The 25375-nt window shown below is 43.4% G+C and overlaps 1 pseudogene; it reads left to right on the top strand.

Moving 5' to 3' along the window:
• Positions 1-19888, top strand: LOC105008552 (annotated as a pseudogene).
• Positions 19889-25375: the final 5487 nt, after the last annotated feature.

The raw sequence follows: 25375 nt of genomic DNA, 5'->3' as shown, positions 1-25375 counted from the left end.
ATGCTAGGGTTGGTGGTGTTGTTGGGGGTTTTCATTCTCCTACTATCCTTCTTCATCAGAGTCCGCCGTCCTAAAAACTTTCCTCCAGGACCCCGTCCCTGGCACATCCTTGGAAATCTGCTACAACTGGATCCAGTCAACCCCCTGAAAGATCTGGAGAGGGTAAAGTAGACCACAACACTTCTGTTTCTCCTTGAAGATGACATTTCATTTTAGGGCTGCATGATTTGGATATTAAGTTTGTTAACATATTAAGTTTGTTTGTAGGCACCGACATTGAAGCCAAAACTTTTAATAACCATCCTGTTGTGTATGTGTACGATGCATGCCCGTTGCCTTCTTCGGAGCTGAATATTGCGTAAGTTGGCCATTTGGATATTGCATACTGTATGTCAATATTGCAATTTCGATTAATTGTGCAGCCCTATTTCAGATATATTGTTCTTCAAGCAATCCACAAAATATAGAGTATTTTCAGAAAAGTATTCAGACCCCTTCACTTTCATCACATTTTTTTTTATAGACTTCATTTTAATAATTTATTCGATTTTTTTTGGTGCCATCAATCTATATATAATATCCAACAATGAGAAACAAAAACACTGTTTTAGAAATCTGTCCCAATATCTCAAGCCAATATTTCCTGTATTTGGATGTTATTCAGAGCTCTTCACATTCACATGGTGTTATGTAATTTTAGCTAAATTGATTCAAATGTAAATACTTTTTTCACGCCTCTTCAACATTACGTGGGAGTCGGGGAAAGTGGAGTGGCGGACCGGGGTGGTGTCACGTCCTGGCTGTGCCCCTAGCCATCTCTGCGCTGGGCTCGGGGCATAGCCAGGACAGGACAGGAGGTGGCCTTTAGCCACCTCTACTCCTTTTTTTGGTTTCCCCAATTGGAGGCAGGTGTTAGTTATTGCCTCCAATTGGGGACCCTATTTAAGTTTAGTTTGTAGGCCCCAAGGCGTGGTTCATTTTGGTTTTGTTTATCCTGTGTAAGGAATACCCACGTCACTGGTTGCTGCCTTTTGTTTTGTTGGAGTCCTTCTTTATTTTTTCATTAAATATGGATTACCTTCCCTACCTTTACTCTGCGCCTGTGTCCTTTTCATCCCACGACCGTGACAGAATGAACCACCACAAAGAGACACGGCAGAAATGGACGGTAGGGGAACTCCTCGGTTGGCCTGACAGCGACACTGAGGAGGAGGAGAACCCCTACCGTCCCTTGCGGCACACCTGGCCAACACAGCGTCCACCCACAAGGAGACGTCGACAGAGGCGACGGAAGCAAACCTCCGTGTGTTCGCCCCAAGACTTTCTTGGGGGGGTGCCGTGGGGGCAAGCGGAGTGGAAGGACGCGGCCGTGCCACCCATGCTCACGTGTGGGGTGGTCCAGGTGCCCCAGCCCTGCCCGGTGCCAGCTCCTAGGCATCGGGCGACAACGCCGGTGGGGCCTATGAGGGCTTTCCCAGATGTAGGGAGATGTGAGGACTGGTGGGGCTATCGGGACCCGCCATACCGGTTCTCGCAGCCAGCGCCCCCCGCTGCCCGGGAGCCGCAGCCAGTGCCCCCCGCTGCCCGGGAGCCGCAGCCAGCGCCCCCCGCTGCCCGGGAGCCGCAGCCAGCGCCCCCCGCTGCCCGGGAGCCGCAGCCAGCGCCCCCCGCTGCCCGGGAGCTGCAGCCAGCCCCGCCAGCGCCCCCCGCTGCCTGGGAGCCGCAGCCAGCGCCCCCCGGCTCCGCTGCTCTCCCTGGCCCTCCGCCGGCTCTCCCTGACCCTCCGCCGGCTTCCCCGTCTCCGGCTCCTTCGCCGGCTCTCCCACAGGGTTCTGACCCTCCGCCAGCTCCCCCGGCTCCTACTCCTCTGCCTGCTCCTGACCCTCCGCCGGCTCCCCCGGCTCCTGCTCCTCCGCCGGCTGCCGACCCGCCGCCGGCTCCTATTCTTCCGCCGGCTCCCCCGTCTCCTATTCCTCTGCCGGCTCCTATTCCTCTGCCGGCTCCGGACCCTCCGCCGGCTCCCCCGGCTCCTGCTCCTCCACCGGCTCCTATTCCCCCGCCGGTTTCCCCGTCTCCTACTCCTCCGCCGGCTCTTCCGCCGGCTCCAGACCCTCCGCCGCCTCCCCCGGCTCCTGCTCCTCCGCCGGCTCCTATTCCCCCGCCAGCTCCCCCGTCTCCTGCTCCTCCGCTGGCTCCTACTCCTCCGCCGGCTCTTCCGCCAGCTCCTCCCGCTGCCCTGTTTTCGCCGCCGCCAGGACCCGCCGTGGACTGGCCGCCGCCCGGACCCGCTGTGGACTGGCCGCCGCCCGGGCCCGCCGTGGACTGGCCGCCGCCGCCCGGGCCTGCCGTGGACTGGATGACTGGCCGCCGCCGCCCGAGCCCGCGGATGACTGGCCGCCGCCGCCCGAGCCCGCGGATGACTGGCCGCCGCCGCCCGAGCCCGCGGATGACTGGCCGCCGCCGCCCGAGCCCGCGGATGACTGGCCGCCGCCGCCGCCCAAGCCCGCGGATGACTGGCGAGGGCACCGCCCGAGCCCGCGGATGACTGGCGAGGGCGCTGCGGGCGCCGGCTCCTGACCCTCCGCCGGTTTCCCCGTCTCCTACTCCTCCGCCGGCTCCCCCGGCTCCTGCTCCTCCGCCGGCTGTCGACCCTCTGCCGGCTCCCCCGTCTCCTACTCCTCCGCCGGCTCCCCCGGCTCCTGCTCCTCCGCCGGCTGTCGACCCTCTGCCGGCTCCCCCGGCCCCTGCTCCTCCGCCGGCTGTCGACCCGCCGCCGGCTCTCCTACCGGCTCCTGTCCCTCCGCCGGCTCTCCCGTCTCCTGGCCCTCTGCCTCCCCGGCCTGTCCCTGCGGCTCCGCCTCCCCGGCCTGTGCCGGCGGCTCCGGGCGCTGAGCCTCCGCCGGTCCTGGTGTGGTCGTCCCAGTCTTGCGGTCGGGAGCCCGCGCCTTTGGGGGGGGGTACTCTCACGTCCTGGCTGTGCCCCTAGCCATCTCTGCGCTGGGCTCGGGGCATAGCCAGGACAGGACAGGAGGTGGCCTTTAGCCACCTCTACTCCTTTTTTTGGTTTCCCCAATTGGAGGCAGGTGTTAGTTATTGCCTCCAATTGGGGACCCTATTTAAGTTTAGTTTGTAGGCCCCAAGGCGTGGTTCATTTTGGCTTTGTTTATCCTGTGTAAGGAATACCCACGTCACTGGTTGCTGCCTTTTGTTTTGTTGGAGTCCTTCATTTTTTCATTAAATATGGATTACCTTCCCTACCTTTACTCTGCGCCTGTGTCCTTTTCATCCCACGACCGTGACAGGTGGTGGTTCCCCTGTTCAAAAAGGGGGACCAGAGGGTGTGTGCCAATTACAGCGGTATCACACTTCTCAGCTTCCCTGGGAAAGTCTACTCAAAGGTACTGGAAAGGAGGGTTCGACAGATAGTCGAACCTCAGATTGAAGAGGAACAATGCGGATTCCGTCCTGGTCGCGGAACAACTGACCAGCTCTTTACTCTTGCAAGGATCCTGGAGGGGGCCTGGGAATATGCCCATCCAGTCTACATGTGTTTTGTGGATTTGGAGAAGGCGTATGACTGGGTCCCCCGGGAGATACTGTGGGAGGTGCTGCAGGAGTATGGGGTGAGGAGGTCCTTTCTGAGGTCTATCCAATCCCTGTATGTCCAAAGTGAGAGCTGTGTTCGGATTCTCGGTAGCAAGTCGGAATCGTTCCAGGTGGGGGTTGGCCTCCGCCAGGGCTGCGCTTTGTCACCAATCCTGTTTGTAACTTTTATGGACATGATATCGAGGCGTAGTTGGGGTGGGGAGGGGTTGCAGTTTGGTGGGCTGGGGATCTCATTGCTGCTTTTTGCAGATGATGTGGTCCTGATGGCATCATCGGTCTGTGACCTTCAGCAGTCACTGGACCGGTTTGCAGTTGAGTGCGAAGCGGTTGGGATGAGGACAAGCACCTCTAAATCTGAGGCCATGGTTCTCAGCAGGAAACCAATGGAGGGCCACCTCCAGGTAGGGAATGAGGCGTTACCCCAAGTAAATGAGTTCAAGTATCTCTGGGTCTTGTTCGCAAGGGAGGGGACAATGGAGCAGGAGATTGGCCAGAGAATCGGAGCAGCGGGGGGCTGTATTGCATTCGCTTTACCGCACCGTTGTGACGAAAAGAGAGCTGAGCTGGAAGGCAAAGGCTGGGTTATGACCGAAAGAACAAAATCGCGAGTACAAGCGGCTGAAATGGGTTTTCTCAGAAGGGTGGCTGGCTTCTCCCTTAGGGATAGGGTGAGAAGCTCAGCCATCCGTGAGGAACTCGGAGTAGAGCCGCTGCTCCTTTGCGTCGAAAGGAGCCAGTTGAGGTGGTTCGGGCATCTGGTAAGGATGCCCCCAGGACGTCACCCTAGGGAGACCTCGGGGTAGGCCCAGGACTAGGTGGAGAGATTATATTTCGACACTGGCCCGGGGAACGCCTCGGGATCCCCCAATCAGAGCTGGCAAATGTGGCTCGGGAAAGGGAAGTTTGGGGTCCCCTGCTGGAGCTGCTGCCCCCGCGACCCGATACCGGATAAGCGGATGAAGATGAGATGAGTAAATACTTTTGAATTTATATAATTACATTAAGGACCTATGCTCTCTCAAACAAGTTTTCTTCAAGGACCTCTCTTTATTTTTCTCTGTTCATCCTTCTCTTAATCCTGACCCGTCTCCCAGTCACCACCACTGGTGATGCTTCACCACCATGCTACAACAGATGCAGCATTCAGGCCTCCTAGAGTATATTTTTCCTCATGCTCTCAGGCATCATGTATTTTACACAGCCACTCTACCATATTGGCCTGATTGATTAAGCCCTGCAGGGATCATTGTCCTTCTGGTAGGTTCTCCTATCTCTTTCGGAAAACGTTTAAGTTCTGTCAGAGTGGCTATTGGGTTTTCAGTCACTGCCCTGACCAAGGCCCTTCTTGCCCAGTTATTTATTTTGGGCAAACAGCCAGTCTTGGTGGTTCCAAAAGTTTTCAACTTCCACTGTGCTCCTAAGAACTTTCAAAGCTTTAGCTCAATTATGGGTGTTATTGCAAAGGGTCTGAACACTTATGTACTTGAGATATTTGCATTTTGTATTTTAAATAAAAATGTTATTTTGGTAAAGATTTCCTAGAGCAGTTTTTTTCAAGTTGTATTAATGGGGTATTGTGTGTAGATTTCTGTGAAAAAAATAACTTTTAAATTAAGTCTATTACATAATAAAATGTGAAAAGGTCTGAATACTTTTTGAAGGCACTACCGGTCAGTGGATGCAAACAATGTGGCATAACTAACCTATAACCAGGGGTGGGCGAACTAAGCCCAGTGGCCCGTGAGGCCATTCCATCCAACCTGCGGTAGATAATAAAATAGGCACTAATGCAAAATTATCTGGATTAACAAAGAGCAACAGTAGTAGAATCCGCGATTGTCCTTAACAGAAAAAGTTTTGTATTGAAACTGATCAAAACGGACATAAATACTGGGATCAGCAGGACTAGAAAATATTAAATGGCAGGAAGCCGAGTGGTTTCAGTGTATTTGGTCAATAACTGAAAGGTTAAGGCAAGGTGACAAATCAGCTGATGTGTTTTTAGGGAATGTAGCTAACCCTTGTTGCTGTCAATAACAGTTGATCACCTAGCGGTAACCCCACTCTGAGGGTGTCTCATGGAAAGTGACATATAAAACCACATTTCCAACACAAGCATTAAGGGTGCGTAAGATTAGGCAAATTTAAGCTCCTGGTTAATATTGTTATTACAAAAACAGGTGGAACATTTAACCAAATTATATTGTATTGTATAGTGTACCTGAAGAAAAGTATTTGGTTGCAGCAATAATTAAGACTTCTTCTCCGTATTACTCCTGTGCTTCAGCTGAAGAGGTGCTATGGCAACGTGTTTAGTCTGTACATTGGCTCATGGCCTGCTGTGGTCATGAATGGCCTGGAGGCAATTTGTGAGGCACTGGTGACCCGTTCAGAGAATTACGCAGGGCGGCAAAATCATAACATGATCAGCCACATCTTTGAAGGCAAAGGTAGAAGGTTCTTGGACCTTTTTGTAATGTGTGGTATACTATTTAGAGCTTGGCAGAGGGGGTGGTGATAGTGTGTTCGTGTTTATGTGTCAGGTATCTTCATGGCCAATTATGACTCAAGCTGGAGGGAACACCGGCGCTTCACCGTGACCACACTGAAGAACTTTGGCCTTGGAAAACGCTCCATGGAAGAACGAATCAAAGAAGAGGTCTAGCACATCTGCACAGAGCTGAAGAGCAGTGATGGTACAGTCCCTGGATTTTCTACATTTGGATTTTAAAATTACATAATTGAACGCATCTTATTCAGTGCAATTCCAAATACGGTTCATCCCAGTGGTCATATCCTTATACAGTGGGGAGAACAAGTATTTGATACACTACCGACTTTACAGTTATTCCCACTTACAAAGCATGTAGAAGTCTGTAATTTTTATCATAGGTACTCTTCCACTGTGAGTGACAGAATCAAAAACAAAAATCCAGAATATCACATTGTATGATTTTTAAGTAATTCATTTGCATGTTATTGCATGACATAAGTATTTGATACATCAGAAAAGCAGAACTTAATATTTGGTACAGAAACCTTGGTTTGCAATTATAGAGCTCATACGTTTCCTGTAGTTCTTGACCAGGTTTGCACACACTGGTTGGTAGGTGATCAAATACCTATGTCATGCAATAAAATGCAAATTAATTATTTAAAAATCATGCAACGTGATTTTCTGGATTTTTGTGTTAGATTCCGTCTCTCATAGTTGAAATATACCCATGATAAAAATTACAGACCTATACATGCTTTGTAAGTAGGAAAACCTGCAAAATCAGCAGTGTATCAAATACTTAATGTCATGTATTTAGTTACACTCCAGTTGTACACATCATGTAGTTAGTTACTGCTCAGAGTTTCACACCTCTCCAGGTGAGCTCATGAAGGTGGGGCTGATGGCCCACACCTGGTGTTCCAGATCTTTAGAGAAGCAAATATTATCCAGGACACTGATTAACATCACCAAGGGTCTGTTGGAGACTTGGTGGGGCCAAATGCACCTCTTCATCAAATACCCATCCACTCTTCCTCAACAGACATTTCTCATTACACTACACTTGCCGTATATAGTATGTGATTTGAGATTCAGCCACAGTCCTTCGTAGGTGTCCGCTTTGACTTCATTTGTCAGAAAGAAACGCTGAACAGTATTGGTTGTCGCCAAACTGACACAAACATTGGCTGACCAATGGAAAAGCAAAATCCACACGTCCCACTAAAAACTGCCCACAGCTGTGGGTTCAAAGAACTATTGTTTCAATCAAAAAAAGTTTCAAAGGCAAAAAAAGAAAGCACCGCAAGCAAAGGGGGCAGTCTAGCCAAAATGGAGGGTGGTTGATAGCAAAATACATTTTTGTTTTTGCCCTATATTTTTTTTTTTGTGCTCTATTACAAAATATTTAATTGCAAAAACATTAATTTTTTATTTGAAGCCTCGTTTTTGCTTTCAGAACAATAATTTTTTATTAAAAAGAAAAAGGTTTTGTCCTCAACAGAAAGACACTAATGTACCTCCATAAGTGGTACATTGGTCTTTCTGTCAAGAGCTAAACTCTTCTGTCAAGATGGCACGAATGTCTGATCTCCAGTGGTATATTGAAGAAAATGCCTGTGAAGCACTCAGGTAAAGTCAACCGCCATTAAATTGACCAGTTAACAATAAGTGCTGGCATGCAGTGCGATCCAGACAGCCCCCGCTCATTAAGCTCTAACAATGGATGGCTCTGAGGCTCAAAAGTGAAAAATGCGCTAACGCCAAATAATAAAAAAAAAATACAACTGAAACTTCACATAGCAATTAAAAGATTTTTGTAGACTGAAACGAAATAAGATCCAATATTCACTATATGGCCAAAAGTATGTGAACACCCCTACTTATTATTTAGTTTAGGTGTTTCAGCCAAATGTGCATAAAATGCATCACATAGCTCCATAGACAAACATTAGCAGTAAAATGAACTGTACTGAAGAGCTCAGTGATTTTAAATATGGCACTGTCATAGGATGTCAAAAGTCAGTTTGTGAAATTGCTGCCCTGGTCAACTGTAAGTGCTAAAGTGGATATAAAAAGTCTACACACCCCTGTTAAAATGCCAGGTTCTTGTGATGTAAAATAATGAGACAAAAAGAAATCATGTCAGAACTTTTTCCACCTTTTATGTTACCTATAACATGAAAAATTCAATTGAAAAACAAACTGAAATATTTGATGGGGGAAAAATATAATAATTAACTCACAATAACCTGGTTGCATAAGTGTGCACACCCTTAAACTAATACTTTATTGAAGCACCTTAAGATTTTATTACAGCACTCAGTCTTTTTGGGTAGGAGTCTATTAGCATGGCACATCTTGACATGGCAATATTTGGCCACTCTTCTTTGCAAAAGCACTCCAAATCTTTCAGATTGCGAGGACATCTCCTGTGCACAGCCCTCTTCAGATCACCCGACAGATGTTCTATTGGATTCAGGTCTGGGCTCTGGCTGGGCCATTCCGAAACATTAATCTTCTACTAGATTTTTTCAAACACAGCCAGTACTTGCCAGAAACTCCTGCAGTTCCTTTAATGTTGTCGTAGGCCTCTTGGAAGCCTCCTTGACCAGTTTTCTTCTCATCTTTTCATCAATTTTGGAGGGACATCCAGTATGTGGTAATGTCTCTGTTGTGCCATATTTTCTCCACTTGACGTTGACTGTCTTCATTGTGTTCCATGGTATATCTAATGCTTTGTAAATTATTTTGTACCCTTCTCCTGACTGATATCTTTCAACAATGAGATCCCTCTGATGCTTTGGAAGCTCTATGTGGACCATGGCTTTTGCTCTGAGATGCAACTAAGAAAATGTCATGAAAACCCTAATAGAACAGCTGAAATTTATTTGTGATTAATCAGAGTCACTTTAAATGATGGCAGGTGTGTAATGACTTCTATTTAACATGAGTTTAAATGCGATTGGTTTTTTCTGAACGCAGCCACATCCCCAGTTATAAGAGGGTGTGCACAATTATGCAACCAGGTTATTGTAAGGTTTTTATTCTTGATTTTTCCCCTCGAAGATTTCAGTTTGTTTTTCAATAGAATTGTTCACATTATAGGTCACATTAAAAGTTCTGACATGATTTATCTTTGTCTCATTCTTTTACATCACAAAAACCTGGAATTTTAACAGGGGTGTTTTTATATCCACTGTATATTTGTGAAGTGGAAGGGACCATATACATCATCTGCCAGTTGGCACCCCCGGAGCCAAACTGACTGTAGCCTGCTCCCACATACACACACATTCGTCAACTGGAAAAATCTATAACCCCACCCAACATACACACACAACCCTCAACTGGACAATTCTTGCACCTTATATATTTCTGAGTATATTTTTTTGTAATTTGTTAATGCTCAGTCTACTGTTTTTATGCTCAGGCCACTATACCTATTTTTATTTATTTAGTAAAAAATTGGTACACCAATGGACCAGAACAAATTCCTAGTTGTTTGGAAACCTACTTCGCAATAAAACTGTTTCTGATTTATCCAATCAAAGTCTTCTCACCATGCAAGGTGCAACACTACATTCCAATAGAAAAAGCTGAATCCAACTAGGAGTCTCACCAGTCACCAGTCTATTGAGTTTGCTATGCAATGCACATACACAATGCAAATGCATATTTGCATTTGTATTTGTTTTTATAATGCAATGCACAAAACAATGCAAATGCAAATATACACTACCATTCAAAAGTTTGGGGTCACTTAGAAATTTCCTTTTTTTTGAAAGAAGAGCTATTTTTTTTGTCCAAAAATATAAAATAAAATTGATTGAAATACAATGTAGACATTGTAACGGTTGTAAACGACTACTGTAGCTGGAGACAGATGATTTTCAATGGAATATCTACATAAGCGTACAGAGGCCCATTATCAGCAAACTTTACTCCTGTGTTCCAATGGCATGTTGTGTTTGCTAATCCAAGTTTATCATTTTAAATGGCTAATTCATCATTAGAAACCCCTTTTGCAATTATGTCAACTTAGCTGAAAACTACTGTGCAATAAAACTGTCCTTCTTTAGATTAGTTCAGAATCTTCAGCATCAGTGTTTGTGGGTTCAATTACAGGGTCATAATTGTTAGAAACAAAGAACTTTCTTCTGAAACTCTATTCTTGTTCTGTGAAATGAAAGCTATTCCATGCGAGAAATTGCCAAGAAACTGAAGGTCTCGTAAAACGATGTGTACTACTCCCTTCACAGAACAGCGCAAACTGGCTCAAACCAGAATAGAAAGAGGAGTGGGAGGGCCCGATGCACAACTGAGCAATAGGACAAATCCATTTGAGTGTATAGTCTGAGATACAAACACCTCACAGATCCTCAACTAGCGGCCTCATTAAATAGTACTCACCAAACATCAGTCTCAATGTCCACAGTGAAAAGGCGACTCAAGAATCCTGACCTTCTGGGCAGAGTTCTTCCTCTGTCCAGTTTCTGTTTTCTTTAGCCCTGCTTAATCTTTTCTTTTTATTGGCCAGTCTGAGATATGGCTTTTTCTTTGCAATTCTGCCTACAGATGCAATACATCAAGTGTAATGGCCAATCTCCTATTCATGCCTACAGGTCACTTTTTATGTAACCAAGAAGAAAGACGCAAACAGATGAATTACCCAGCTGACTACAAGTTGAAGGATTGACCATTGGATAGAAGTTGCATTTTGTGTGATTCAAAAGAATGAACAATGTAAGCACACAACATGGATGCATTAACAGGAAAAGCAGGAGGAGAAAATGGCATGCAAAAGGAAGAGAAATAAGCAGAATCGTAGCTTTTCAATGTAATGATAGTCAGACCCTTTCTCATGTACCTGGAGACTAAACAAATTATTCTGAATTGTGGAATCCAATCAAGCACCACGCTTTGGAAAGACGGGCCGCCTGGCATTGATCCCAGACACACCTCACGAAAAATCTGAATCTTAGAACATGAGAGCACTTGGTTATATAAATGTGAACCACTTAAGGGATAAAATAATCAACACAAGCCAATTTCATATGCCAGAGACCAGTCCTTTGCTAATCAGATAAACAGTCACTTCACAAAACACCCTAATGCTTTTCTTTGATCACTGTGCGCACTTTGAAAAACAAGAACACGGCTTTCAACGTCAATGTGGAACAAGCTGGTGGAGACCCGTGAAAATCTATAACTAAAATGTTTTCCAAAAAATGCAAAACGACAGGCAACCCGAAATCTATCAACATGGAAATTGGGGATAAAACGAGTATTCTTTTTTTTTGTAAGAAATAAAAACTATGTTTTGATGATAAGATTTGTTCATTCATTCATCTTCTTCCGCTTATCCGGGGCCGGGTCGCGGGGGCAGCAGTCTAAGCAGAGATGCCCAGACTTCCCTCTCCCTAGACACTTCCTCCAGCTCTTCCGGGGGGGACACCAAAGCGTTCCCAGGCCATCCAGGAGACATAGTCCCTCCAGCGTGTCCTAGGTCTTCCCCGGGGTCTCCTCCCGGTGGGAAGGGCCCGGAACACCTTCCTGGGAAGGCGTTCAGGAGGCATCCGAAACAGATGCCCAAGCCATCTCAGCTGACCCCTCTCGATTTGGCGGAGTAGTGGCTCTACTCTGAGCTCCTCCCGGGTGACCGAGCTTCTCACCCTATCTCTAAGGGATCGCCCAGCCACCCTGCGGAGAAAGCTCATTTCGGCCGCCTGTATCCAGGATCTTGTCCTTTCGGTCAAGACCCAAAGCTCAGATTAGATTAGATAGATGATAAGATTTGGAAACACAAATATCAAAATCTTAGCAAGGATATAACCAGTTCCTATTTTGTGCAATAGTATTTATTGCTCCCAGAGTGTATTTGTTTGGGATTGCTTGCTGGATGGGTGAGCTGAGTGGGATGCCCAAGCCAAGACATGCATCTGAAAGTCTGACTCTCCTGAAACTGCTTTTTATTCATTAAGTGATTGTTCTGCATGAGTTATTTGTTTGTTCCCAGCATAAAAAGCTTTTTGTTTCTAGATAGAACCCAAGAATGTATTGAAAACTTCTTCCATGGAGACAGCCATATGGCTATCACATCTCCTACTTAAAGTTAATTTGCATGTCCATTTGCAAAAATGCAAGAGCAATAAAACAAAAAAAAGGTATGAATACTAACTTATCCATAGTTTTGTTAGTTTACATTATCCTGTCCACATTCCGCTGTGTTTAACTTCCTTGTCTATTTCTTCTGTGTATCTTTCCTCAGGTCTATGAGATCTTACCTGTCTTACCCTTCCTTTGCCCTTCTGGAATGTTCTCCACAAATTTGATTAAATTAAACAATATGTTGGGAAGATTCTGACCCAGCACAAAGGTTCACGAGTTGCGGGAGAGGCCAGAGATCTCATTGACTGCTACCTGGACCAGATGGACAAGGTAGGAAAACAATAGAACTATATCTCTAAAACAGATATAAAGGGGCCCAGTGTGAGGCAGAATGGCCCACATTAGTTCTATTTGTTTCTACAGAAAAAGACAGCTTTATCTACAGTTGTGCTCATATGTTTGCATACGCTGGCAGAAATTGTGAAATTTTAGCATTGATTTTGAAAATATGACTGATCATGCAAAAAAATATATATATATATTTAAGGATGACCGTTTGAAGCCATTTAATATCACATAGTTATTTGACTCCTTTTCAAATCATAATGATAACAGAAATCACCCAAATGGCCCTGAGCAAAAGTTTACATACCCTTGAATGTTTGGCCTTGTTACAGATACACAAGGTGACACACACATGTGAAAATGGCAATTAAATGTGAATTTTCCACACCTGTGGCTTTTTAAATTGCAAGTTGTGTCTGTGTATAAATAGTCAATGGGTTTGTTAGCTCTAACGTGGATGCCATGGGGAACAGAAAAGAACTGTCAAAAGACATGCGTAACAAGGTAATGGAGGGTTTTTCCTGGCTCAGAATGGGCCAATTTTTTCCTGGCTCAGAATGGGCCAATGGGGGGTGACTACACACAACAGTAAGCATGATCGGTCCGCGTACAGTAAAGGCAATGAGTTACCTTATGACAGAAATCCAGAAATGTTCTTGTTATTTCTGACCATTTGATAGACAAACATTTCTATCATGCTTGAATAAATGGAACCCCATAAATAAAACATTGAAAGGGGAGTGAGTTTGAGGGACAGGGGTGTGGGGTTGGGAGAGGCAGTCAGTTGCAGAGGTCACATCCTGCTTCAGAGCATTTCACCCTCCTCTTTTTATTAACTAAATAAAATGATCTGACAAAGGCATGGTAGTCCATAAGACTACATTTACCCTCAATTACGATTTAGAATTTTTATTGCTTTGTTTTATGTTAAGTTTACATTGTAACATTGTAATATCAAGCACATTGTAACATTAAGAAAGGGGCTATATGAACAGTTTTTTTTATTGTTGTAACAGTATTTTGTGCTGAAGTAAAATATTATTTACATAGCACCTTTTTAAACACATGTAACAAAGTGCTTAACAAGAACATCAGCACAGAAAAGAAGAGGGAAAAAAAGTCCCATAAAAACAAATAGAGATTATCATTTATGACACATAAAAACAAACACAGAAAGAATATAGCAGCCAGTCACCATCCAGATATCCCCAATTAGATCAATGAATATTATAGCAATGTGTCTGTTAAGCTGATGTGCACTTACCGATTGCAAGGTGCAGCCTGTGTCCAAAACACTCTTGCCTTCACCAGAGATCTGATGTGGCTGCAAAGTGCTGAACAGACTTCAGTTCAACAGCTACCTTTTTACGACATTGTGACAATGCAGCAGACAGGCTCCAGCGTTCAACGTCACCGGCCTTCTGACACCACCGCCCATCTCATTATGCATTTCACCTGTGTCTCTCTATGAAAAGAGTGCTGTTAAGCTTCGCCGCTGTCTTGCTAATTAAACACAGCAAATACACATGGCCTCGTTGTCCTGCTTCTTCTTCCTTCGAAGTCATCACAGACATGTTTTGTACATGTTTTAGGCAGCGCAGTTTAGGAAAAATTTGTTCGCGATGGCACAGTATCTTCTCTTGCGAGTTTTAACAAGGTGTTTAAACCCATTGCACTCCACTGTAGCTATGGGAGACATTGTCTTCGCGATGTAGTAACAAATGGCGTCAATTATCACTTTCCATATTTTTGAATCATTTTCACAATGTGTAGCATTTGGAAATGCTTGTGTTATCGACACCTGCTTTGTGGAGGCACTTGTTGATGGGCCCTTGTCAGTCTCTCTCTCATGCTCTCATGCTCTGTTCATATTCGTTAACGTGATTGTGCTCCAAATGTTGAAACAGTTTGGTGGTATTACCTTGGGTCGCTTAAAGTGTTTTTCTGTGTTTACATTAGACGTCATTTTGTTAGGTGTCGTCTTTACTGAAGCCAAAATGTGTCCAAACAAAGTACAATGAGTTTTTCGAGTTGCTCACTTGGCTCAGCTTTGAGTTCTCATCCATGCCGTTGTAAAGGCGGAGCAGAGTCACGTGTACAGCATCCATATTAAGAACATTATCATTCGTCCCCAGAAACTCAGTTCTTCCTCCTACTCAGTCATCACCCCCTTGTCAATCGTCAGTTCTCCCCTAGTCAATCGTCAGTCCTCCCCTAGTCAATCGTCATTCCCTACCTAGTTAATCGTCAGCCCTCCCCTTGTCAATCGTCAGTCCTCCCCTTGTCAATCGTCAGCCCTCCCCTTGTCAATCGTCAGTCCTCCCCTTGTCAATCGTCAGTCCTTCCCTAGTCAATCGTCAGCCCTCCCCTAGTCAATCGTCAGTCCTCCCCTTGTCAATCGTCAGCCCTCCCCTTATCAATTGTCAGTCCTCCCCTTGTCAATCGTCAGTCCTCCCCTAGACAATCGTCAGTCCTCCCCTTGTCAATCGTCAGCCCTCCTCCAGTCAAACATCAGCCCTCCTCCAGTCAAACATCAGCGATCCCCTTAGTAAAGTATCAGTCAAAAGTGTACGATTTTTCCCAGCCAATAAAACGAGCACAAACACAGAACTATTATCAAATGGACTCAAGAAGAGGTGCTAGCTGGTGTAAGGTAAGATCAATTAGAAAATTATGTTTTTGCACTTTCATAATCGCAAAATTATTGAAATACTTTTATATATTTGCTTAGCTAGATTCATTTAAGATAACATTATTTAGCAGAACGGCTAAACTGAAAATAATGAATCTAGCTAAGCAAATATATAAAAGTATTTTAATAATCTTGCGATTATGAAAGTGCAAAAACATAATTTTCTACTTGATCTTACCTTACACCAACTAGCACCTCTTCTGTATTGAGTCCATGTGATAATAGTTCCGTGTTTGTGCTCGTTTTATTGGCTGGGAAAAATCGTACAATTTTGACTGATACTTTACTAAGGGGATCGCTGATGTTTGACTGGAGGAGGGCTGACGATTGACAAGGGGAGGACTGACGATTGACAAGGGGAGGACTGACGATTGACAAGGGGAGGGCTGACGATTGACAAGGGGAGGGCTGATGATTGACAAGGGGAGGGCTGACGATTGACAAGGGGAGGACTGACGATTGACAAGGGGAGGATTAAAGCTTAATCAGGGTGATGTTTCATAAGGCGAGAGCGGATACTTGACCAAGGGAGGGGTGACGTTTGACCGGGTGAGGGGTGATGACTGAGTAGGAGGAAGAACAGAGTTTCTGGGGAGGAATGATAATGTTCCTAATATGGATGCTGTACATGTGACTACATACGCAGTAGTGGGTTTTTAAGGGGAAAGTATTAACAGGAAAAAACGAAATAACAGACATGGGAAAATTACGTCGGTTAGAGGATCTCACTAGCCTTCGGTTTAAGTTCTGCTTGTTCAACAGTTGTTACACCAAGGAAGATTTCAGCCAAAATTTAATTGTTCAGGATACAAAGAAAAACCCACAGGTAACCTCAGGAGGCATATAAGTGTGGTTGTTTCAAGGAGCACAATACAACGATTCTTGAACAAAAATTAGCTGCATAGTCGAGTTGCCAGAAAGAAGCCTTTACTGTGCCAATGCCACAAAAAAGCTTGGTTACAATATGCCTGACAACACCTTGACATGACCCACAGCTTTTGGCACACTGTAATTTGGAGTGACGAGACCAAAATAGATTTTTATGGTCACAACCATATGCACAATGTTTGGAGAGGGGTCAACAAGGCCTATAGTGAACAGAAAATGGCCCTGATCAAAAGTTTACATACCCTTGAATGTTTGGCCTTGTTACCGATACACAAGGTGACACACACATGATTTAGTTTGATAAGTGTTTTGTCAAAACCATCTACCTTAAATAGAAGGATTTGGGAGAATTCTGAGGTAATCTTATGTTGTGATAGGGTCTGCATGCAACGTCTTGGTCCCAGCGCTCCGTTTTTCTATTGAGTCAGTGGCATCGTACCACATTAGGTCATTCCAACTCTTTCCATTGGGAGTCTTTACTTCCCTTTACTGTTGCTTCATTTTCTTTATTTTATCAGGGATCTGTTTTTTAGATACGATGAAAATCTTTACGAGAAGCCTATAGCAGTGTTTCTTAATCCTGGTCCCCAAAGGGGTGCACGTTTTTGTTTTTGCCCTAGCACTCACACACCTGATTCAAATGTTGCCCTACCACTTACACACCTGATTCAAATGTTGCCCTACCACTTACACACCTGATTCAAATGTTGCCCTACCACTTACACACCTGATTCAAATGTTGCCCTACCACTTACACACCTGATTCAAATGTTGCCCTACCACTTACACACCTGATTCAAATGTTGCCCTACCACTTACACACTTGATTGATGTAATCAACCTATCATCAAGTCTTTAGTTTAAACAGGCGTGTGAGTGGTAGGGCAAGATTTTAAACAGGTGTGTGAGCGCTAGGGCAAAAACAAAAACATGCACCCATTTGGGTCCAGAGGACCAGGATTAAGAAACACTGGCCTAAAGCAAACGCTACACATCGCCATTCGAATAGAACAACATGCCGCGTTTTCACACCCCGTCACGCGCCAATCTGCTAACCCCAACCTAAGTCCTAAAGTCTGGGGCTTGGCACCAAGTGAGAGCCGGCTACTCGGTCATGGCCTAATGGCCAACTGGCCCGTGTCAGTGGAAACAGAACAAATCTGGACTTTAGGGTAAAACACCACTGTTTGGCACCAGTGGAAACCTACAGTTGAATGTGAATCCCATAAGAAATAAAAGACATGTGTTTTGCCTTCTCACTCATGTTTTCTTTACAAATGGTACATACTGTATATTACCAATTCTCCAAGGGGATGCAAACTTTTGAGCACAGTTGTAAAAATTCACTGGTCGTGTGTAGTCTGGCTTCACCCTGAATCCATCTTCCATTCCGTGAACCATCAGTTCACATTTTTCTGTGGTCTTGCGGACAGGATATAGCACAATACTGGAGAGAGCAGGATGGCATGGCGATTTACTATAAACACACCGTGTGTCTGTGGTCGCGTTGTGTTTCAGGCAGCTGATGGAGACTCCACATTTAATGACACCCAGATGGGAAATCTAATACTTGAGCTTGTCATGGCGGGGACAGACACCATTTCAAACACCCACCGCTCTGCCATGCTTCACCTGATGACCAACCAACATGTCCAGGGTGGGCAAATGTTGACTTGTTACAAAACTTCAGTTGAATGTTCTCCACGCCAAAGAGGATGTTTTCACGTGTTTGTCCCAGATCGCTGTCGTAAAGAAATCGAGGAGGTTCTCGAGGGACGCACCGACGTCTCGTTTGAGGACAGACATGCCATGCAATATGTTCAAGCCGTGATTAATGAAGTACAACGCATCGGTTACACTATTCCTCTTGCCGCTTTTCATACTACCTGCAAGGACACGCAACTGTGTGGCTACCAGCTGCCCAAGGTGAGCATTGCCATAACAACTAATGTGATGCCTTTTGATGAACTTGGTTCGATTGGGCTTGAGAAACTTTAGCTGTGATAAGTGCAGAACTGAGACAATCAGAGATCTCATCTATGTCATTTCTCCAAATTATGTTCACTTTAAGTATATTTACAATTGCAACATTGCAACACAAAAAAACTGAAAAAAACTAATCGAAAATCCATTGGACATCTGATAAGTTTAAAAACTGTCAGGGGAGCCAAAAAGAGTAAAGGATTGAATGTTGGGGTCCAATACCATCAAAAAAATGTATTTGTTTTGGAGGGCAATGTAACCTTGGAATCTGCTTCCATGAATATAGTCCAGGGGGTTTATACGGAAAACTTGGGCAGGTCAAGTACTCATTATTTGAGACGAGAGGATTTTATGATCCTCTGACAACATAGACCTTAAAGGGAGCAGCACAAACTGGATCCAAAACAAGAGTTCGGTTCCAAGCAGAGTTGGGGAGTAACATGTAACTGTAACTGAAATCCGTTACGTTACCAACTAAAATATTGTAATCGGATTACAGATACTTCTGAAAACGATTACTTCTTATGATTCAAAATAATTGTAACAGCTTGCATGTTAGATTTTTTTGTATTTAACATTCCCAAATAACAATTGGCGTCTCATTTTGTGTGATCATCATGCGCTCCCCAGCAAGCAACACACCAGTGGTCCAACAATACCCTGATCAGCGGCTCACCAGCGGCCCGAAGGGGTCTAGCCGCTTTTATGCATTAAACCCATCAGGATGCCTCACGCCCCAATATTAGGTTTTATTTATTATAATCCTTTATAATAATTTTGGTCATATAACAAATGACAATGAACTGAATAACATTTTTACAATTTATTTCAAATAGTGTAAAATGCATACAAAAAAACATACATAATTCAAGGCAATGACATTTTTCAAGGAATAGAGACAATCAGAAATGATAGCCTGAGATGTATAGGTGAAAATGTCTGGCCCAAGTCAGAGACAGGATTGCTGGGGCTGATGCAAAATAAACGTTTATTTATACAACAATTAAGCTATACCAGTTTAAAAACTGGTTTCCACTCATCTTTCTGGGCTACATTTCAAGACTTCTGGAAAGCAGTTATAGTGAAGTGCAATAAAGTCCAGGTGAAGTGGAGGATAAATGTGTTTTGAATGAAGCCAGGCGTTTTTGAACCAGTGAGGTGTGCTAGATGGACCAACTCCTATTTGGCCTAAGAGGCTTTATTGAAGTTTGCCTTCAGGTTTTACTCACGCATCCTATGCTGGGTCATACCAAGTAACCAACTGAGATTAAACTTGTGTTGGTTAAAATCAGATCTGCTGTGCAATGTTTGTTTTCAATTTGCTCTGTCCATTTTCTTCTAACACTCCCTCTCTCTCTCATCTGGTCCAGGGCACAATGGTGATTCCTAATCTGTCCTCTGTACTTCATGAGGAGGGCCAGTGGAAGTTCCCACACGAGTTCAACCCTGAGAACTTCCTCAATGATAAAGGAGAGTTTGTGAAACCAGAGGCCTTTCTTCCGTTCTCAGCAGGTAGGGTACAGAGAGACAGAGGAAGTACGTTAATATTGGCATAAAAACCCTGTAATAATATGTTTGTGTTCTGATGTTTGTGTTCCCCAGGAATTTGTGTGTGTCTTGGGGAGGGGTTGGCACGTATGGAGCTCTTCTTGTTTGTGGTAACCTTGCTTCAGCGTTTTCAATTTGTCTGGCCTGAAACTGGAGGTGTCCCAGATTTAAGCCTCATCTTTGGCACAGTATGCTGTCTCAACCCTCTACATACACTCTAACAGGCATGTTTTCAAACTGTATCGACATTTCCAGTGTACTTTTGTACTTTACCGCACTGGAAAACAGGATAAATGATGAGAAAGAAAACAAGGCTGAGAACGTGCAGGTGTTTGGATCGTAAACAGTCCCAACGCAACGCATCCACGTCGCTATGCCCCCTACTGGCCAACGGTGGTAAATATCCTTCAATATATGTAATTCATCCACATTTTAAATAAACAATATTTTATCCCAAATGTGACTCTACATTTTGTGTGCGTCACACCTATTTGAAGACGCAAGTAGCCACTGCAATACACCATATGAATGATGTATCATTACGCAGCCTAACTTAAGTATTAATGGTTACTGCACTGTAATCATATTAACAAATAAGATTATTTTATGAATAATTTATATTACTTATCTTATTGTTTATGCAAACTACTAACTACAGTGGGGAGAACAAGTATTTGATACACTGAGGATTTTGCAGGTTTTCCTACTTACAAAGCATGTAGAGGTCTGTAATTTATATCATAGGTACACTTCAACTGTGAGAGACGGAATCTAAAACAGAAAATCACTTGTATGCATTATTGCATGACATAAGTATGTGATCACCTACCAATCAGTAAGAATTCCGGCACTCACAGACCTGTTAGTTTTTCTTTAAGAAGCCCTCCTGTTCTCCAATCATTACCTGCATTAACTGCACCTGTTTGAACTCATTACCTGTATAAAATACACCTGTCCACACACTCAATCAAACAGACTTAAAACTCTCTACAATGGCCAAGACCAGAGGATAAAATTGTAGACCTGCACAAGGCTGGGATGGGCTACAGGACAATAGGCAAGCAGCTTGGTGAGAAGGCAACAACTGTTGGCGCAATTATTAGAAAATGGAAGAAGTTCAAGATGACGGTCAGTCTCCTTCGGTCTGGGGCTCCATGCGAAGTCTCACCTCTTGGGGCATCAATGATCATGAGGAAGGTGGGGGATCAGCCCAGAACTACACGGCAGGACCTGGTCAATGACCTGAAGAGAGCTGGGACCACAGTCTCAAAGAAAACCATTAGTAACACACTACGCCGTCACGGATAACAATCCTGCAGCGCACGCAAGGTCCCCCTGCTCAAGCCAGCGCATGTCCAGGCCCGTCTGAAGTTTGCCAATGACCATCTGGATGATCCAGAGGAGGAATGGAAGGGGGTCATGTGGTCTGATGAGACAAAAATAGAGCTTTTTGGTCTAAACTCCACTCGCCGTGTTTGGATCTGGAGAAGGTCTGTATAGAGGAGTGGGCCAAAATCCCTGCTGCAGTGTGTGCAAACCTTTTAATAATTAATTTGCATTTTATTGCATGACATAGGTATTTGATCACCTACCAACCAGTGTGTGCAAACCTGGTCAAGAACTACAGGAAACGTATGATCTCTGTAATTGCAAACAAAGGTTTAAAATATTAAGTTCTGCTTTTCTGATGTATCAAATACTTATGTCATGCAATAAAATGCAAATTAATTACTTAAAAATCATACAATGTGATTTTTGTTTTAGATTCCGTCACTCACAGTTGAAGAGTACTAAATAATAATAATTACAGACTTCTACATGCTTTGTAAGTGGGAAAACCTGCGAAATCTGCAGTGTATCAAATACTTGTTCTCCCCACTGTACATTAATATATGTCCTGCATCAACATTAACAACATTACTGTACTGTGTTCCTGCAAAAAAATGAATTACAGTACACACAATGGGCACTCTTTAATGAACTGATAGAACCTGGGATACTGTTATTTCAGAAAATTAGAATGTGTTTGCAATGAACTGACTAGGTAAATTAGGGGAAAAGGAAATGCTATTAAATGATACCCACATTCAAACATTTAAAAGTTTCTCTCCTGTGTGCACTTTTTGATACCTTGCACATAGGGTATAAATAATACTACTGCCCTTGCCAGAAGTAGGTCTGGCAACGTATCAATTGATTTGGCTGCTGTTGTAATGCATACTTTCTCAAATTGTTTGATTTAACAATGCATCTTGCAATTAGTTATGGTTTTATAAATTTGCTAAGTAAAATATATTCTTCCTTCTTTATATTTTGTGTCAGGCTGAACATATTACACTCAGTAACCCTCTCATGCATAATTCCTGATAGCAATTTCAAGACATCCTGATAAAACAATGATCATTCAAAAAGTAATGCATACCAGAACAGAATGGCTGGATGCTGGTGATGAATGGCCTCTCAAGTCAATGGGACACATTGAACCTGTGCTAAGGTGAGTTAATGTGTGTCCCATTGACTTGAGGAGTGGACACATCACATTTACATTTGGTTGATCACCAGGATCCAGAGAGTCACGCCATCTCTAAACGAATTAGAAAAAGAACCAATTTAAACTATCCCTTCATACAGACTATGTAGATGTGGGTATTATCTTAGGATACAGTTGGACATTTATTGGACCATGACGGGAAGGGCATTGTTTAACATGACTTGGGCTAAAAAGCCTCTTATAAAACACAAGACTTGGGTTATGTAGATGAATTCAATGGCTCACAGAATCACGCTAAACTGTAATTATTTATACCATATATCCTTTGCTTGCCTTTGAAATATAGACAAACTAAAATAACAGAAGATATCTAAAACTTTACCTTTTAAATCCTAATCTCAAAACAATGCATATCTCCTGTGAGCACTATCTGGTGGCCAGTGCACAAGGGAGAAATACTGTAATAAACGCTGCCACCACCTTTGGTAACCTGGATGGTCCTGTAGTCGGGGGTTTGGACCAAGGGCGTAGGAGCAGGGGGGAACAGGGGGGACGTGCCCCCCCCCCCCCCCCAATGTTAGAAGCAGATAAATTGGTCACCCCCCCAAAAAATTATAATGAGAACATTCTGCTTACATTTTAATTGTGTGTCCCCCCAATAAGAAACCAACTCCACCACCCTTGGCTTGGACACACAATGTATTCAAACCTAATCATATTAATGGATACAAATTCATAAGGACATGCCTCACTGTAGAGCAGCCCACAGGAGCTAGAACAGGCTTAGAGAATCAAGTCAGACCAGAACACTCCCTCAAACCTGGGTTAGGGAGCACACGTGAGTTGTCGCACAGCACACAAACTAGGAGTAGCACAAAAGAGAGTAAATGGCAATGCCACATCTAATAGAAATAGTCAGACCCAGGTGTAACAGGATGAAATGATAAAAAAATAAGCATCAGCCCTCATTATGCTTTTCAGTAGTTGCTACGGTAATTTATATAACAGCTTTGACTTGAATATTGTGACAGAATATTTTAATGATGGTTTCAGGTGGAGTGTGTCACAAAATATAATGCATTGCACCCAGACACCACAGGACACCATCGGAAACCCACGGCCACGTTCAGTTATGAACATATTAATAGTTCCATTTAGTGAATGTTTGCTATGGCATTGTGGTCAGGGATGGTGGTCGAGCGTTTCCACAACTGATTTTCCGACCGATGGTTGCGAGTTTTTTGTTTGGGAATTCAGTTGTTTAGACAGGGTTATTTGTCGGTCTTTTTAACCTTACCCATAACCTTCATCCTAACCTCAGTACTGTGATGCCTAACCTTAATCTTCATACCGTTTTTTGATTATTTTACCAAGGGGGCAATAACTCTTCAGGGCACTGCTGCATGAGTTTGCCAGGCTAGGATCTGAATAGGATTTATTTGACCACTCATGTACAAGGGATTAAGATTTTTGACAATTTTTCTACAAAAGGAAAAGCCAAGTCACATTGGTAGAATACATCATAGGCAAACATCCAACTGACTAAAACACACTATTGACATGATTTTCAAAACAAGGGGCTTTAACTCCACCCATGTGTTTATATATATCTACACAAACTAACTGTGAAGAAGACTTTAGCAATTGCCTTGTCTTGAGCTCATTCAAACCTCTGTATTTACCAGGTCTAGTTACAAAAAAAACATGTGGAGCAAACAGACCACAGTGCAGTGCCTCCATTTAGTTTGTTTCACTCGCACCCAGGTGTCAACTTGCAATGAACTAATACGGAATAATATAATTAGCCAAACATACCATTCATACCCAAGCATATTTAGCAATTTTAGAGAAGACACAAGATTACCGATACAGTAAAGCCTAAATGGTACACTTTTTACCCATAAAGTTTTTTAGAGGCAGTTCTCAGGTGTTAATCAGCTTTAAACAAAAAAGATGAGGACTCTAACCTTTAAATGATGCAAATAGTTCTTAGAAAATAACATGTTCTTAAAGTATTTTAATGGGACAATTATATTAGCTGTTGTAAAAAAAACACAATTACATCATTTTCAATATTTAAACTATGCAACAATCTTTTGAAAAGTTTAAAGGGATTGAACAGAAAGGAAAGAAACAGACGGATAAAATATGATAACCTCCACAACCCAAGGAAATGCCAACTGTGACACACGGCCATCGAAATAAAAAAAAAGAAACACTTCAGAATTCAAGTCATAACTTGAAATCCATAGTATTTAAGTTTACGAACCTATAGCCATCCATATGTGCAAGAATATTGAGACGAGTAAACTTGCGATGCAAATTGTCAGTCTAATATAACGTTCCTGATAGGACCTACATTTCATGTGTGCGGTCTGAGTCTCAGTGTCGGAACCGGGATCTGAAGACTTTTCCCATTTATCATAAATTACAGCATCATAGAGGTCTTGAAATGTCTCATCAAGTTTGCTCCTTGTTTCTGGATCCAAGTCTTCCAAGTCAAGCACCGACAATGCTTCTAGAACGGCCATTTGAACTTGTTGTTTTACCATTGTAGAAATAGGCACGGTTCCGTTTACAGGTCAGCCCTCTTCTCCGCGTCTTTGATCGCTAGGATGTGTTTTGTAGAATTACTTGCTTTGCCTGTTAAGTTGGTGTTACTGATTATTTGGATAGCAGAGAGCGTCGGCTCTTTTTTCGCATACCCTCGACGAACTTCTAGGGACAGCATTATATAGACCGACAGTTCCAGACAACATATTATAATTAGACCATCCACACAACAGATTGCCCCACTTAGTCTTTATTCAGATGAACGGTTGATCATTGCTCACGAGTTAAGATTTGTTCTGTAGGCCTATCCTAACGACGACTGTTAGGTCTAAAGAGGTGGGCGGCATGTGCAAGGAGATAAAAAGCTACCAACATTAGAAAATTATAATTGGCAGTATGAGAATATTTTTAGGTTTGTGATGGTGAGAAAAATCAGCGAGTAGGTTGTGACCTTGATAAATATTTTAATTGTTTGTTTGATTTAGAGTGGGCACATTGTGTTTTTAATGAATATACAAAGAAATGCATTCCGAAATCATGCCGTACACAAAATATCTGAATTACTGTGCACGTAACAACATACTACATGGGTATAATGTAAAGAAAAACAAAACGCAATGATGTGAGAATAATTTAAACTCTATACAATAGTACAAAGACAACA

Source organism: Esox lucius, chromosome 9, assembly GCF_011004845.1.
Source record: "Esox lucius isolate fEsoLuc1 chromosome 9, fEsoLuc1.pri, whole genome shotgun sequence".
Classification (NCBI taxonomy): domain Eukaryota; kingdom Metazoa; phylum Chordata; class Actinopteri; order Esociformes; family Esocidae; genus Esox; species Esox lucius.
Note: the sequence above shows the minus strand (reverse complement) of the source record. Positions and strands in the feature narration are given on the sequence as shown.